This window comes from Podarcis melisellensis (assembly GCF_964234715.1).
Source record: "Podarcis melisellensis genome assembly, chromosome: 4".
Lineage (NCBI taxonomy): Eukaryota > Metazoa > Chordata > Lepidosauria > Squamata > Lacertidae > Podarcis > Podarcis melisellensis.
Genome location: NC_138531.1, coordinates 9150864 through 9168508, shown reverse-complemented (window position 1 = coordinate 9168508; position 17645 = coordinate 9150864). Strand labels below are relative to the sequence as shown.

At 39.5% G+C, this 17645-nt stretch overlaps 1 protein-coding gene across 8 annotated transcripts in view; it reads left to right on the top strand.

Moving 5' to 3' along the window:
* The window catches only part of DACH1 (dachshund family transcription factor 1), a 340125-nt gene that overhangs the window by 276302 nt on the left and 46178 nt on the right, over window positions 1-17645 (top strand). The window lies entirely within an intron of this gene.

Sequence of the window (17645 nt, the reverse complement as noted above, 5' to 3'; positions counted from 1 at the left end):
TAGAAAGTGGATATAGAAATTAAACGGATATTTGAACTGGTTGAAATTAAATGGATATTTGTGGAGCATCATTTCAGCATCTAACATGCCACAACTTACCTTTTAAAAAAGCAAATGGTCAGGTGCATTTAGCGATGCATACCTATTCAAAGGCACCCTAAACCTTTATAATAATAATCATTATGTTGAACCAGGAGGTGTTTCCAAGGAATAATTCACGTGTATCTGAAATATATGGGCAGGGAGAATGGGGAGAACTGCTCTACCCTTGCCAAACAACTTTTGTTGAAAATTTAAGGCAAACCTGGAGACTTCCTGCTGAGAATCTGGCTTACAGTAATGAAGGCCTGAATTTCATAAGATGCTGAATGCAGAGAGCCCACTGGTATGAATGAGAGTTCAAAGTTTGGGGGAACTGGCAGAATCAGTCCTCCTAAACTGTACAGTATTAGACGATTCCATGTTATTGGCTCTCCATTTCCCCCCTCTAAATATTAATAATACTAATGACAATAGTAGCAGGAAGCGTAGGGTGAGTGATCCCCCCAAAATGTACCAGAAACATTTAATAACGTTGCCATAGATTGGGGCTGTGGATGGTCGTTTAAGCAGAGACGGAACATATCTTTTAGACGCCATCTACCTCAGACCCCCTCATTCTTCTGTTTTATCTGAAAATGTATCATCCTATAACCTTTCTAAAAAAGACATAAACACTTCAGTTACATATATTTTGATTGTTCCATGACAGTTTACTGGAGGCAGAGCAATGACAGATTTCTTCATTGTCTTTTTTGCCAAAATTTGTCCTTTAAGTCATTTTTGTTGACTGCCCCTTTTAGCAGCTCACCTCACAATGAGAGAGGAGACAATTAATGGGAGGGTGATTTATCACTGCCAAAAACTGTCAAGGACTTCTTATGTAGCTAGAGAAAAAGCAATTTCACATTATGGCATTTCATTCCGAATACATTGTATTTACAGCTCACAGTTTTATTTTCAGAGCCTATTATCAGGTGAAACAGTTGCATCTGAAATGTTGTTTGTGACATAGGTGACCTGTTAGGATTTGATAAGTATTTACGCCAGAGCACAAGGGGCTCACACATCTGCTGTTGGCAGAAGCAATGGAAAAAAATAACCTGGAAATGAGGCGTTTGATTTTTCTGGTTCCTACACTCGAGCATCTGTTGCTATAATTAAGTGGCATTCAGTAATTGCAGAGCAATGGTGAAATAAACATATGCATTCTTGCCAGCTTTTAGGATTTGGTGTCCTTACTGTAGGAGAGACAAGCAAAGTGACTTCAGCAGGAACAAAGGGTTCTGTGACAAAGTTTAAGAATTAACTTTCCTATTGCATAAAAGAAAATCTATGAAGAAGAAGCTGAGGTGGGGGGAGGAAAACGAAAATAGGCATTGGCTGCTTGCCCCAATATATTTAACCATTTAAATGGCAATTATAATGAATATTTGAGCTACACAGTACAAAGGTAAAAGCAGATACTGAATTGGGAATATGTTAAACATTTTCCTGTTGATTATTCATAAGTATGCTGATAATTTCTGGATGGCATTTTAAATTTTCATTGTGTATACTGCGGAAGGAGCATTTATTAAAGGGGAGGTTTGTAAAGAAGTCCGTTTCTTAAGTCTGATAAATTATTTTTATTTGTTATCCTGCCCAAGGGAAACCAAACGACTTACAACCAATAAAATTGGCTTGAAGAGAAGGGCAAAAAACCTTGACATTAAAGACAGCTTTATTCTTGTTTACAGAATGCTTCTATATTGAAAATTCACGCCATAAGTACAACATAACTTTGCGTGTTCCTGTATTTGGTCTTATATTTCATATATAATATAAAATTTGACTAACAAAACAGTTATTTCCCTGTGAACTAAGCAATTTAGGTCTTAATATGAGGTTGTATCTGATCCACATTCACTGTGAGGCATTAATATCTGCATTAACAAGAGTCGTTCCCAAAATGGAGGATTGCCATCAGGGACTTGGAATAATGACCAAGTAGTTGGCTAGCTACCATTATCCATAGTAGTAATTGCCTCACAGCAGTGGGGAATTGAATGCAGGCCCTTTCACCTGTTGATTCATGCTCAAGCATTTCCCCGCGTGATCTTGACTAGCAAGGATAGCTCCATCAACACAAGGACAGGCTGTTCAGAGATTAGTTCTGGTGGTTGTTGGTGGTGATGCCTGTAATGACAGTGCAAGGTGTGCTGAACCCTACAGGTTAAAGACACATAAAGCTGCCATGATAGTCTAGTAGCACTGATTAGAAAAAGAGAGAGTAAACCTGTGTATGGTGATAGGGGTTTGGGTTCTGAGAGTGAGCGGGGACGGTAAGTTGCGTGTCAAGGTCCCCAAGCCCCCCCCCCCAATAACTCACACATCAATTTTGGTTTGGGTTTTTGGCACAATTTTGGCCACAACTTTATTTAAATATATCCAAGTGAGTGGTTGCTTAGGCATTGGTTCCGACTATCTGTCCTTGCCCAGGGGACAGGACTGACTTCTGGATTCCAGCGGAAGCCAGTTAGGGAAACAATTTTTGGGGAGAAAATGAATCTGGGCCTCAATCTCGCCCTCATGCCCCCTGGGGCTTGCATGGCCCAAGTCTGATGCCAGGGACAAGGACGAAAAGAATGGCAAGCCCCTGGATTCCTTTAACGGAATTCCCTTTCCGCACCACCATTGGAGGGGTAGGCACTTACCCCTCCACCAACCAATTTGAACCAATGCCTAACCGCCAACCTTACAAGTTGTGACGATTTGCTATGCAAATGGCACCAGCCAATCAGCCGAATGGACAAATTTCTACCAGGCCCCTGCCTCAAAGCAGACGACCCCATGACAGGCATAGCAAGGTCAAGCGAACAACCCCCCCAATACAGGGAGGGTGGGTGGGTGATCCAGTGCAAGCAGCCAAGAGAACGCTCAAAGTTTGGCAACCAGTACTTAAAACCGCTGACCCCTCCTTCAAAATTAGCAACAAGCAGTTCTCCCCAGTGACCCGATTAACCAATTCACTGCCTGGTTCCCTCTACAAATCCACCCAGCAACAATGGGGTAGCATGTATCCCCCACAGCAACATGCGCTCTCTGCTAGGAAGAACACGCTTTGTGGCACAGCTTGCAACTTCCTGCCCCCAATCTGCTCACATTCAAAGGTAAGTCCAATTTAATTCAGTGCGATTTAATCCCAAATAAATGGGATTAGGACAACGACTTTAGTCCAAGAAAAGTGAGTACAGGATGCTAGGAAGGACCAAATTCAAAACAGGCTGTGAATTAGACAAATAAACTGCCCCGTTCAGCAGCCCAGGAAAAAATAAACATGTGTAGCTCTTAATATTTAGAAAACAGCCATCAACACATTTTAATTGTATCATAAGAGACATGTGCACTTTTATATTTATATAAAATATTATTTGATAGATAAAATGTATAAAATGCTATTTGCATTTTTTAAAAAGCTACACATGCACATTTTGTCATCGTCATTGAAATTGTTTACTGTGCATGTCTACCCAAGGGATGTCTACATATGTTTCTTTGAAATCGTGGCCCTCATGCTAGAGGGGCACAAAGAGAGAACAGGGGGAAGGTTGCCACACATTCTACTGAAACCCATAAACTCATATGGTCTGTAGGACCCCTCACCCCACCCCATTAAATGCAATGTTTGGGAATCAATAAGAAGTAGGAAAAGGCAGCTCTAGAAATTCCTAGCTCTGCCTAGTGATGTCCAAAATGGTCACTTGCTCTGACTTCAGCCATTGGCTGAAACGCTATAGGGTGGGGACTGTCAACGAGGCTATCTCATTTCACAGATATTGTTTGAGACAGAGAGAGGTCACATTTCAGAGCTTACATTTTTTTGAATTGGAGCATGCAGGGGTTTGTTTGTTTTTAAAGCAAGCTAAAAGTCTGGGGCCCCTACTGGTTTTGGACCCTCCTAAAATCTGAACCACTTGACCTATCTGCTGGTGGCCCTTCCTGGAGATGTTGGAGAGTAACTGAGACAATAAGATATTACTCCAGAGCTGGCATTTAATTTGTTTCTGGGTTGATGGTTGGATTATGGGATGATACAAGGAAATTCATTGCTCTCTTAGCCCAAAAGAATGACAGGACTCCAAATTAGATTTCAACATGACAGAACTTCATTAAAGAGCTACAAAATTTTAAATGCAGCATTAAGCCTAAAACCCAAGCAAGTGATCTATTGACCATGCTTATGCTGACCTGTTTTTTTAAGAAAGTGAGGGAAGGGTATACCATTTCAAGGCCTTTTCTCCTCCAATTGTAGGCAATTCCATTCAGACTTAGAGGTAGAACCGTATGAATTCCCTTTTTCTGGCTTAAATTATGTTTGAAACCCCTGATCTGGTACAACCAAATGATGTTGCAAATAGTAGATTGTTTCCTTTCTTATCCGTGGTCATTTTTAGGCCCTAAACAAGTATAAGATCGCCTAAACCTTAAATTCCAGTATATGCTTGTTGTTCTCTTTGGAGAAGAACTCATTGTGAGGCATGAGATTCAGATAGGACACACACAATTTGTGATAGTTAAAGGGTCACCCAGTATTCAAGCAGGCCTTGCAAGAGCTCCAGTGTGAATTAATCAAAGTCGGTAAAGTCAGAATCTCCTAAGCCAGGTATCAAAATATTTCTGCCTTGCCTCTCAAGACTCACAAGGCGGCTAATGACATTTTCAAACAATGAAATAAAATGATAAAGATTTAAATCAGAATGAAAAAATGTAAATGATAAAATAGACTCTGCAGCAGCAGTGATGGTGGTACCAGACAGACTGAAATGGGTAGGAAGTTTTAAATGGCAGAAAGCCCTGCTCTACGTACTGCACCCTTGTTGTAGAATGCTACTGGTGCAGTTGAATGTGGTGCCACATACAATATTATTGTACTACGTTTAGACAACAACAAAAAGTACAGCTGCATCCTCAGTTCTAAAATATCTGTGTCACCTAAACAGCCCTGGTATTGGGGAGATACCTTCACAAAGAATGGGGGAAATTTGAAAGCCTTTTATGTTATTCTAAAAGTAGATACTGAGTAGGAGAAAGTGCTGATGGTGATCTCTCCTGTGTGTTTTGACATAGTCCATAGCAGCTCTGGCAATATAACTATCTGCTTTTCTAGCTGTAGGAGTTGTTTGGGGAAGACAATATGGGATGAAGAGGAAAAGACATAGTGAGCCTTTTTTAAATTGCCCAGCACATGTTGATTAAATTGAGTTCCTAGATGCAGTTTCACTTTCAAAAAGAAGATACAAGTCCCAGTTTTATACTTTTTTGCAAGTCTCATGCATCATGCTTGAGGAGCATTTTCGGATCCACAGTGGAAATTTTGTTGTTAACATCATTTAAGTCAATTATGTAAGATTGTATATAATTACATTCCTAATTTACATTGATGCCAGTCAAGCTTAAAAGGAGTTTTTAATAGTTAACTGTTGGCCTGGTTTGCACAGCACAGTGAGCCAAACTTTGGCTCTTTGGGACTGTGCAAATGTGTGAACCCATGGAGAAGAGGTCACAGCTGCTTTGCTCTTCTCTGGTCCTTTTTACTGCCACTGTGCACAGCTCCTAGGTAAGTTTGGCTTAGCAACCATGAACAGCAGCCAGAGTATGGTTGCATGGTCCCTGTAAGCCATTATTTGGCTTACCATGTCATGTCTATCGGTCCAGTATCACAGATGTGAGCATCATAGTTAAGTTAACCTGACTCACTATAAGTCTTCATAATAATAAATATGTCAAATAATCGTGTGACATGGTCTGGTGACACTGGATAGCTGGTAGGAGTTTGGTTATCATTGGTGGATTCCTATATCATAATTTCTGACCCATGGTGGTATAGAATAGTCTGGTACATATTGCAGTCATAAGCCAACAAGAATTTAGCAAGTCCAGTTTATTAGCTTTTATTGCATTTGTGCATAATTTTTAAAGAGCAGCCTGAATTTACGATGTACATTCTGGGTGGCTTTGGGGAAGTTGCATGCTGGAACCAGTTTTTACACAATAAATCACACCTCTCCACAAAAGTAGGCATGTCGCCGACCAGATATGCCACCAATGTAGCAGTGAACCTGCAGATCAGCGATGGATTGGGAATTTACTGGACTCTCTTGTGGCTCCAGAGTTTTCTTCAACAGGACAGGTGATGTCATTAGGGATGGGAGTGTAATTCAGTTTGGTTTGCATTTTAATGGGAACCTACTTGATTATCATTTGCCATCTTCTGAACAGGAGCTCTGAGTTGGTTGAGTTCAGTATGTTTAATAGAATCACCTTCTTTGTCTCATTCCTTACCTTTCTTTAAGGGGAAGAAAGATACCACAAACTTCAGGAATTATCCCCATACAAAGAAGATTCATGCTGCTGTCTACTAAAACTTAGCTGAGGCCAAAAAGTAATTTTAATGGAGATTTTTTACAGCAGTTTCCTAACGCTCTTTTGATCACTGTAGTTAGGGCTCAATTCCAAGACTAGACATAAAACCAGTGACTAATCCACTGAGTCACCCACACAGTGTTGTATATTGTTAATGATCTGTGCTGCCAGGAATTATAGCATTTTTTTTGTTAATATTCCTTATGACAAAGAAACTTTCTGTACACAAAAGACTAATACAACTTTAAGGCATGGTTATGTAAAAATACTGTCAATAAAATACGCTGTGATACTGCAGCAACGTCGAATTTTTTATTTATGATTGTAATTGACTGCAGAGAGCCTTAAATCACATATATTTTAAGCTAACGACTAATATTCTAACTTTGGTTGGTTAATGTTTGCAGGGCACTTACAGATGCTAGAATAATCTCTAATGTTTTTGCTCAATCTGCTCTGGAGATGGATGAAATAAATAGTTTAAACTAATTAATGTAACACCAGCTGTTACAAGTGCTTGGCAGACGTCTGTGAGTTTTGATGGGCAGAGAGCGGCTGTTGTACTTGACTTTATTTTAGTACAATGTTGATCACAGTGTAAGCTGGAATAAACGACGAGCCAACGGAAGGAACAGAGGATAAATTTCTCTGTAATGCAAAACAAATATTGCCCTTTTCCGGAAAGCAATTTTTCAGCTATTGAGGGAGTATCAGACCGATCCTTATTATGTCATGTGTGTTCCAACAGCCAACACACTAAACTTGTACAGTTTTAGGGTGCAATAAACCAAAACTCCATCCTTCTTAACTCCCTTATTTGAATTGGTATATAGGAGCAACGTTCAGTAAATTGCAACGTTCATGTGCTTTTTACATAGCATTGAATGCTGTTCTGCTGAAACATGATTTTAAAAGTTTAATTGATTTTTGTTTGAAGGTTATTTCTATTAATTAGTTTTTATTAATAACAATAATGCAGGCATAGCATAAATTTTTATTTTGAAATATACTGTATTTTGGTTTTTAAAAAGCCTATCTTAAATATTTTGGTTTTTTTGTAGTATTATTCTAGAGAATCTGTATTGGTGTGTGATATTTACTAGGGAAGGTAGAAATGCTTCACTGTAGGATATTTGTGATGTGGTATGTCTCATTGATCCTATTTCAATTTAAAATAGTAAAGAAGCATTTGAAAGAAATGTCCCCAATCTATGAATAAAAGCAATATCAACTCAATCAATACTGAATAATTACTACAGATAACGAACGTTACCTTCTAAAGATTTGAGTGTAGAGTGCTTTTCAATGGCAAAAAACAACCCCGCAACCCATGACTGTTATCTCTCTATATGTGCCAGCATTAAGATAGCAGTGTCATTGTACAGGTTGTTACCCTGTGAATATATCTAATAAGTTATTATAGTGTGCCGAGCAGATGGCAAGTGTGCTCCTGGAAGAATTGATGGATGGGATATGATGTCATCAATGAGATGACATGGTTCACAAGACACTTGACCTCCAAGAAGAAGTTCTAACTGGTTAGAATTCTAAATGGTGAACTTTAGTGACACTGGCTAAATGGGAAATAAGTGCAATTTGTATTTCTTTATGGTAGTGTTTACCCCCTTCACTGAACTCCACATAATGGGATTTGGTCCCAGAAGATTTCGAGATATTGTTGGAAGGTTTCACCCTGTAACCTTCAAAGGATTTCAAATACAAATGTAAACTTCAACAGAAGAATCACAACAAATACTATTTCTCAAGTCAGATTCCAATGTGGGCTTTTTTTCAGAAACATTTTTTTAAAAATGTAATAACATGGCCCCAAAGAGCATAAGTCTTTAGCTTATGTCTTAAGTATAATCTATAAATCTGTAAATATACATCTAAACTTTTCGTGACTAAGGATGAAACCTGATAAGTAGCTTTTACTTCAGAGTAAATATGCAAGGGATTGCATTGCAAAATCACTAGTAAATTCTGAGGGCTGAAAAGAATATGATATTGTTTACAATATTACATATTTGAACTAATTATGGAAATAAATGATTACAGCACCTGTTTGTGTGCTCACTTTGAACTATTCATTCGATGTGTCATTGGTTCCTACTGTTTTGAAAGCTTTTTGACTGTTTAGGAAGCTGAATTGAAATACTAATACAGTACCACAAAAGGAAGGGCCCAGCTGGAGCGTGCGGAGGACAACAAAAATCTTAAGGATTCAGATGATATAAATGCTGTGAACTGAAAAGAATCAATTTAAGATCTTAGCATCTTTGTACAGAATTCTTTTGGGAATTTCCCCCTTGTAAATATCGTAGTTCCACTTTTTACACAATGCTGCAGCTGCAGTAAAAGTTTTATAAACACGATGTTATAAATTGCTCCCATCTTTGGCTGTAGGACTACTATCTGTAAGTAAAGTGCTTAGGAGTCCTAAATTACTTTAAAATGACAGCAGGGCTTAGGTTGACTTGCAAACGCTATAACAATGAATTAATTTTACAGCAATTACTATGGTAATATGGATTATAATTTAAATTCACACTCATCTTTTTTGTGAGGGGGATGCAGGAGATTACGTGAAAGCTTTGCTTTCGTTCATCTAATGCTGTTCAGCATGTTGTGTTCTTTGTATTTGTGTGTGTTGTGCACTACTATCCTATAGAATTTCCTGGAAATTATTCATTTGTGCAAAAGAATCAGGTGTTGGTGATTTTAGGTTGCTCTCTTAAGCCTTCAGTGCTCAGTTTCTCTTTCTTAGCCAAGGTAGCAGTGAGGGAGGCATGAAGAACTGGTCTGCTTTGAATAAAAGGACATCCATCAGTAAGATAATACTAAAGGCAAAATAAACAAGGTCATCTATAACTTGTCCTGCTTTATGGATGCGGACCATGTGTTGGGAACCACGATTGTACAATGTTTGGGGCAACTTGGTGGATGAAAAAGATGGTTGCTTGACAGTGTTCTAGGCATGGGGAATAGTATGGCAGAATGTATGGAGAATGGAATTGGAAGAAAAAATAGAGCTGGCAATAAATTGCGGTAGCAAGGAAGAAAGGGTATCCTGAGAATGCAAGTCAGAGATGGAAAGCTGGATGGTGTATATACTAAGGTTACCAGACGTTCCTGTTTCCCGGGGACAGTACCTGGATTTACAAATCAGTCCCCTGACAAAATCCTATCATTCTTACTGAAGTTGAAAAGTGTCCCTGGATTCACTGAAAAACATCTGGTAAACTTAGTATATACACTGACACAGCGTTTTGACACCTCACATTTAAGGGTTTGGGAAGCAAAGAGATGTCATGGGGTCAAACAACAGGGATAAGTCTGAACAGACAGAGTGTATAAGCAGCAGGGGTATTTTGAATCAACTTGAAAAGGGGGAAATAGCAGAAGAGAGGAGCATTCAACAAGGCACTCACAATAGTCTAAACAAAAATTGCTCTGACTATGGGAAGGTGTTTAAGAAGGAAGCTACAGAGATATCTATCAGGCTGATTTTATCATGCCTATAATACTATACCGATGAAAGATGTTGAAGTATGTACTGTATCTTACTGTAGGTCATGCTTTATTCATGGAAGGTCCCAGATTGAATATCCAGGCAGGACTGGTTAAGACGCCTGTCTGAAATTCTGGAGATCCACTCATAGTGAATGCAGCCAAAACTGCACTACTTGTTCGAGTGCCTCTTCCTACATTCCTACATCACTTCCTTGAGGTCACAAAAGATTGCTAAATTTGCCACTGGCATTTCTGAGACCATCCTAGGAAGCCACCTGCCTCAAATGCCTCTGGCCGAGATTACCAAACTGCTTAAGTGGTATCCTTAATACAACTCAGCACAGATTAAATGTGTTTAAAATAATTGAACTAAATAGCCTAATTGTGCCAAGTCTGTGCTCTCTTTATGACTAGGGAGTATAAGGGACTAGTAACAAAGAAATGTTTTAAGCAATACAACATCAGTCATACATGAATACAAAGATTCAATTTTTTTTTCTGAATAGTGCCATTATAACCTGATATTCTCTACAAACTGGCTTCTGTTAAGGATTTTATTTTCTTCTTTCCTTCCTCTCCCTCCGTACCTGGATTATGGCAGAATCAAATGAGGCTTTCGTGCTATAAGCAATACCAGTATCCCTATCTGGTTGTCATGGTTAAATTAATTTATCAGATGGTCACAGTTCATAGAATAATTCAATGTATTCTTAACTTGACAGGTTTGTTTGTTCATTCCACATACCATTTTTTGGTTTTGATTATGTGATGAGACCATTTTAGTATATATCTTTACTAAAAGGGAGGGAGGGAGACTGTGCAGTTTATAAATAGACTTTCTGTGACTCATTCACAAGTAGGGGTGTAAGGATCCAATAAAATCTGGTCCATCCCAATTCTGCATTGCTTTATTAGTCTTCATTTGTATATTAGTTAGTTAAGAGAGTAAACACAGGGGTTCTTTGGCTCTGTCTCCAGCCTGGGAGCAGAGGCTAGCAGCCTTTAAGCAAGGTAGTCAGATTTTATGGTCTTATTTCCAGGTTGTGTTAAACTAGTAACTGCTAAATTTTATACTCTAAATCAATGGATACAAGAACTGTTTACCTTAGGTTATTCAGAATTGAACTGGGAGTGAGGGGTGTATAGCATAAATACATTATGTGCAGAGTTGTGAGTGATACAGCTGCTTTCATTCTATAAAATACAGTGGTACCTCGGTTTACGAACAGTCCGGTTTATGAACTATTCGGTTTACGAACTCCGCAAAACCAGAAGTAGTGTCCCGGTTTGCGAACTTTGCCTCAGTCTTAAGAACGGAAGGGCACCAGCGGTGGGGGGCCTCATTAGGGAAAGTGCACCTTGGTTTAAGAATGGCCTTAAGAATGGACTTCTAGAACGGATTAAGTTCGTAAACCGAGGTACCACTGTATCTGTACTAAGCACAGAACTTCTGAACTGGCATTCATACTCAGGTTTTGGTAAACCTTTTAATAAAAGTACAGTGGTACCTCGCAAGACGAATGCCTCGTAAGACGAAAAACTCGCAAGACGAAAGAGTTTTTCATTTTTTGAGTTGCTTCGCAAGCCGAATTTCCCTATGGGCTTGCTTCGCAAGACAAAAACGTCTTGCAAGTTTGTTTCCTTTTTCTTAAAACCGTTAATACCCAGGGAATTGGTGCTTCGCAAGATGAAAAATTCGCAAGACGAAAAAACTTGCAGAACGAATTAATTTCGTCTTGCGAGGTACCACTGTATTAGAATAATGCCGATCTCTGGGAAGAAATTTTTAGGTGTGAAGAACAGGACCTGAGAATGCAGGTTTACAGTTTCTGCATTTTATATGTAACTCATAGAGGGCACCATCAGAATGTTTGCGGGTGTATTGCAGCAACTATGACTGGATATTCTCTCTCTCTTTCTCTCTCTCTCATATCGAAATATGGGATACTGTTGAGATTATTTTGGTACCTTGTACAATATATTAAAAATCTGAATATGTAAAGGCATACAGTTGAAAAATCCTGACTTGAAGGCCTGTGTCACAGCAGCAGAAGCAAACACAAACATTGACTTGAATGGAGAATAATTAAATACGGCGTGAAAGATAGAACTAAAACTTGTGTAGCGTTTTTTCAGTGAACATCAAGCATGAAAATACCACTGGAAACTTGCTAATGGAAGTATTTTGTCAGCTTGTTTCAGACATTTGATGAATGCACTTGCCACAAAAATCACATCAGGTATAAAACTGCATACTGATTTCATTTTGAATTTTGTTTATGAACACACTGATTAACATTGCTAGTTCCTTTTAGTTTTGGCATATCTGCGAAAGGCGAATAATAAGAGCAAACAATGAAATGAGCACATCACGCTGAGGTATGTGCTTGTGGAGGGCTGTGCGCAATAGGAAGGAATTCTCAGGGAAGTTGTTCTCAATGAGACTCACCGGGATGAATGGGAGCCGCGTAAGAGCCCCACTGAGCAAGCCCCATTCATCCCAGTGTTTCTCATGAGAAGAACTTCCCAGTAGATTAATGAACTCTGGCTGTAATCCTAAACATATGTGGGAGTAAGTCCCATTGAATTCAGTGAGACTTAGTTCTGAGTAAACATATTTAGCATTGCACTGTATAACAGAAAACCTTGAGAGTTCAAGTGCTCATGTGTCCAAGAGAGGAATGGATCTCAGCCTTTTGCACCAAGCTTTGCTTACTATACTCCATGTATTCAGAAAGACATATTGGGTGGGAGTTCCTCCTCACATGAACCAGAAAGTTGATATAGGGTATCCAAGAGTATGAAGTTAGGCTCAGTCCTGTTGATAAAAATTATTTGGGATTTGGTTATTTCAGGCCTACACAAATTGTGATCTTCCGAAGCGCCTAGTATGGTTGGCAAACTGTGTTCAGTTATGGCGACTCAGGTTGTAATAGTAAATAAACTTGGGGGAAATGTCCTCAAACACACAAGTCTTGCTTATAGGAGGCCAGGAATGAAACTACAGTGCTTTACTCCTTGGAAGTCTTGTTGTACGGATATACACCTTCTAATTTGGATTTATATCTAATTTACACTCACGGTTCCTGATACACACATGGAAAGCTGCTTGCTGGTGTGAAGTTCCTCTGGGCTAGGATAACTGTCTTTTAATTGCGTAGACATAGCAAAACGGTATTGGAGCTAATCCGCAGATTGCAGGTCTCAATTAACAACGGGTTCAGAAGCACAACTCCTATACATTTCAGAATGTCACTCCCTAAATAGTCAGACTTGTTATGCTGGTATAGGGGGCTTTCCTCTTAGCACTTTGTCCATTAAGTTAAGTTGTAACAATATAGGAATTTATGCTAATTAATTAAAACCCATGTTTTCTTTCTGATATTCAGAATTTAATATTTGCTATGCAACAGCTTATGTATATTCTAAATATGTCATTTTGATCATTTTTTTTTCTACTGAGGTTTGAAACAAAATATTTAACAATTAAGTAAAAACAAAAAAGATCATTTAATATACAAGAGTTTTCACACATTAATATTATATCTTCATCATCTGAGACTTGCAAAATACCAGCTGTTCTACTTGAGGATTTTTTCTCCCTGGGGCTTTGTTTTGGGGCAAATAATTATTCTCTAAGACTGATAATGAAACACATGTCAAAAACTTTACATTTAATATGCACCTAAATCCACAAAAATATGTATATTCCTTATCCTTCACATATAATCTCAAGTACTTAATTACAATTTAAGGAGAAATCAAAGTGGCACTTAGATTCATACATCATAATATTCTAGCTTTTTGTTTGAAACATTCTTACCAACAAATATTCTCTGTATGAACATGCAAGATTACAAATTCTAGGAGTCTTGAGGAAAGGTGATGTGGTGGTAAGGCCCTAGGTGAGCAGTTCTGCTCTTCCAGTGACAGTTGTTACTATTTCCAGGTGTCAAATTTAATGTCTGCCTTATGTGATGTGTGTTTTTGATACTACTGCACCTTGATTTCCTTTCATACTTACAACTTACAGACTTTATATATATAATAATGTTGCATTGTCACTTCTCCAAATAAAATGCAAGCCCACAACTTAATGGGCATTTAACATGTGCTAAATGCATGCTCCCACAACAAATCACAGAACAATGCTACTGCCCTAATTTCTTCCGCCAGCACATATCTGCATTCAGCCGTATACTGTATATATCAAGAATAAAGAACAATCCACACAGCTGTTTTCCACCTGCTCATACCCTCCAACGTTTTTCGAATGAAAATAGGGATGTCCATTCTTTGTGCATTAGGGATGTACTATTATAATATCAAACAGTTGTTGGCTTCCAAAATAAACATACCAATTTGCCCAGTTCCTCAGTTAGCCTTCTGAGAGGAGAGGATGGGTTTATAACAAGGACTTAGAAATCCTGTTGATGCATTGCTCATGTGTAGGACATAAACATGTGGGCCCATGTTTTTAGCCCCAGCCCAGCATTATCCCTTTCCCCCCAGTAGCCACATGCTATGCATGGTTGTGTGAGGAGAAATCCCAAAGTTCGAGCTCCTGCTCACAAATGATCAGGCGAACCCCTTGCTTGAGAGCAGGAGCTGAGGTGCCAGGCTTTCTGCTCACTTCCCCCCAGTGGTTGTTGTTGGAGAAGAAAGATGTCAGTGGTAGGAGGTGTAGCAGAAATGTGTGTTGTCCCTTGGATGGGTTTGTTCAAAGAGGTTTAAGCCTTGAGCACCCACTCACTTTGACATAATGTTAACAACATTGTAATGGAGAGCTCTTGGACATATTCTGAAGTACTTTAATGCTACTGTGATCTATGGTTGTGTTTTAATTGGCTAATATTTACAGTATGTGTTGTTATTCCCTTTAAAACCTTTCCCCCCTTTCCCCCTCCCTCGGTCATAGCTTATCTCACATCGCCAAATATCCACTCTTCCTGTGTATGATATGTACATTTGTTTTGCTTCAAATACAGTCACATTCAAAGTTTATTTCACATGGGACGTAAAGAAAACAAAGTCACTTTATGTCAGATTATTTTTCCTTAAATTAAACATTCATTAAAATAAGTTCAGCTTGAGTTCAAGTCTCTTATTTCTCCACTGTGGTTCAATGAAACCACTGTTAATCAGTAAAAATGGTGTTTAGTCACTGGAATGAATGCAATTCAGTACCATTTTAGGAATGCTTAGGTTATTTTTTGCTTCTGATTGGAGGAAAGAATGTAAGGGAACCTTCACAAGCATTGCAGTGAATGTAGCAGAAATGTTTAAAGTTGCTAACAATTATGTACTAGTTTAAAGGCTTGTATATACTTGTAGGGTTAACACAAAGCACTAAACCGTGGTTTAGCATGATGTGTGTGAGTCCCTGTGGGTTCAGGTGCTTTCATTTCCTTCAAGAGGGTGAATAAACCAGAATTCAGTTTCTCTTGGCTTAACCTTATATGTGAACCAGGAATTGTGATTTACAATAAACTCTAGTTTGTTTCAGCAAGCCAGCTTCATAACCCATGGCTTGAAGTTGGTCTTCGGTGAAAGCCAGGATCTGTGAAAGGGTGGAGGTGGGGGTGTGAGCCAAGCACTTTGCACAGGCCCCTTTCTGCTCATTCATTTAGTGTTAAACTATGGCTTCTCACTACGTGTATAAGTAGTCATTGACAAAGTGAAGCAGGTATTTTGCAGAAGGATTCAAAGCATGCTGGGAAAAAGCAGGTTTGTGCAATTAAAGTGCTCTGTCACCTTAGCACAACAAACTAATTTTTACAAAGAAACTGGCTGTTTGCAGGTAGGAAAGTGAGAGGAAAATATATCGGAAAATGTGGGACAAATTATTAATGGGAAAATGTGTAAACATGCTGTAAGCAAATCTGAATGAATGCAGGGTGAATGTTCATTGTAGTATATGAACCCAATAAGCAAAACATAGCAAAGGCTCGATAAAGACCAAGCATATCTAACCCCTGTGTAATGTCTGTACAAGCATATCCGGATAAATGCTGAACAAACCTATTGTATGGAGGAGCCTGTAATGAATCTCTGTAATCTGTAATGAATCCAACTTACAGGGTGACAGATACCACTCTTTCTAATGCATGCCAACGGTATTGTTGCAAAAACATGACCACAAAGCAACAAGAAGGAGGCACCTGCATGCTTAGGTGATGTATGCTCTAGACAACAAAATCAGGGCATGGAAGAGGGATTCCAAGAAAGACTTAGAATCCAGTAGTGCAGATGTGGGGCATGCTGGATCCACACTGCTGCTTTGCCTTTACGATCTGTTCAAATCAGAGCCTGTGCGGCAGCTTTCAATAACCAATACATAAGTTCCTGCCAGAGGCAGGACAAAAGAATTAGGAAGAAAAATGAGAAGAAAGAGGCAAGGCAACAGGCAGAAGGGGGTGCTGGAAGGAGCAAGGAGGAGACAGCAAAGGATAGACAGATGAGAGTGGTGGACGTGGAGGCAGCTGGGAGTAATTGGAGGATGAATAACAGAACAGAGCTTATTCTTGAGCAAGAGAGTTCTCCTTTTCTCCTCCCACAATGGGGCAACTCCTGACCTCCAAAGTTGGCTGGGGGGGGCACTGGGAGAACCCCCCAGCTTGTTGGGGAGGAGAGGGAGGTCGTTCCTCCTGGCAAGCTGCTATGCTTTTATGACACTGAATTCTTCCCTTGATTTTTATACAGTGTTGTGCGGTTTTATCTCATATACAAATAAGGGGCGGGATGCAGGTGGCACTGTGGGTTAAACCACAGAGCCTAGGACGTGCCAATCAGAAGGTTGGCGGTTTGAATCCCAGCGATGGGATGAGCTCCCGTTCCTCGGTCCCAGCTCCTGCCCACCTAGCAGTTCGAAAGCACGTCAAAGTGCAAGTAGATAGGTACCGCTCTGGTGGGAAGGTAAACTGCGTTTCCGTGCGCTGCTCTGGTTCGCCAGAAGCGGCTTAGTCATGACCCGGAAGCTGTACGCTGGCTCCCTCGGCCAATAAAGCGAGATGAGTGCCGCAACCCCTGAGTCGGCCACGACTGGACCTAATGGTCAGGGGTCCCTTTACCTTTACTTTACAAATCAGGGGCATATGCAGCAACATTTTTCAAAGCCTTTCCTTAGATTGTGGAAGAGAGACAAGGCAACTGCAATATTATGATGAAGTATATAGAAAGTTGCCAGTGGACCTACACACAGAGTGGAGAAAAAATATGTTAAATGTGTTACTTTCTAAGACTAAATTGGGGTTGTTGTTTTTTTTTAACACTCAGTCTTAATACAGATTCCAGTGGAAATATTGCCATATATAGTACCACCTGCATGAATGTTCCCATTCATGAGGCCCCCACTCGAGATGATTGGCAATTTTGGGACCAGGAGAGTGGGAGAGATATCTGGAAATGATTCCCCAACGTCCAGCATAGTTGTTGGAGCTGACAGCAGCATCCTTCTACCCAGCAATGTGTGTGCAGGGCCACTGGGTGTGTGTCCCCATAGCTGCTTGCCCCCTTTATATGTGTGTGTGTGTGTGTGTGTGTGTCCATGGAAGTTTATTTTTACATGCACTTCCTAAATCAAGGAGATGGTTGATTATGGGTTAACTAATTGAGAATCATCTTCGCATAAAACACACTGCTGCAATATAAAATATGTATCATCCTCGGAAATATTCTATTGTCAATCC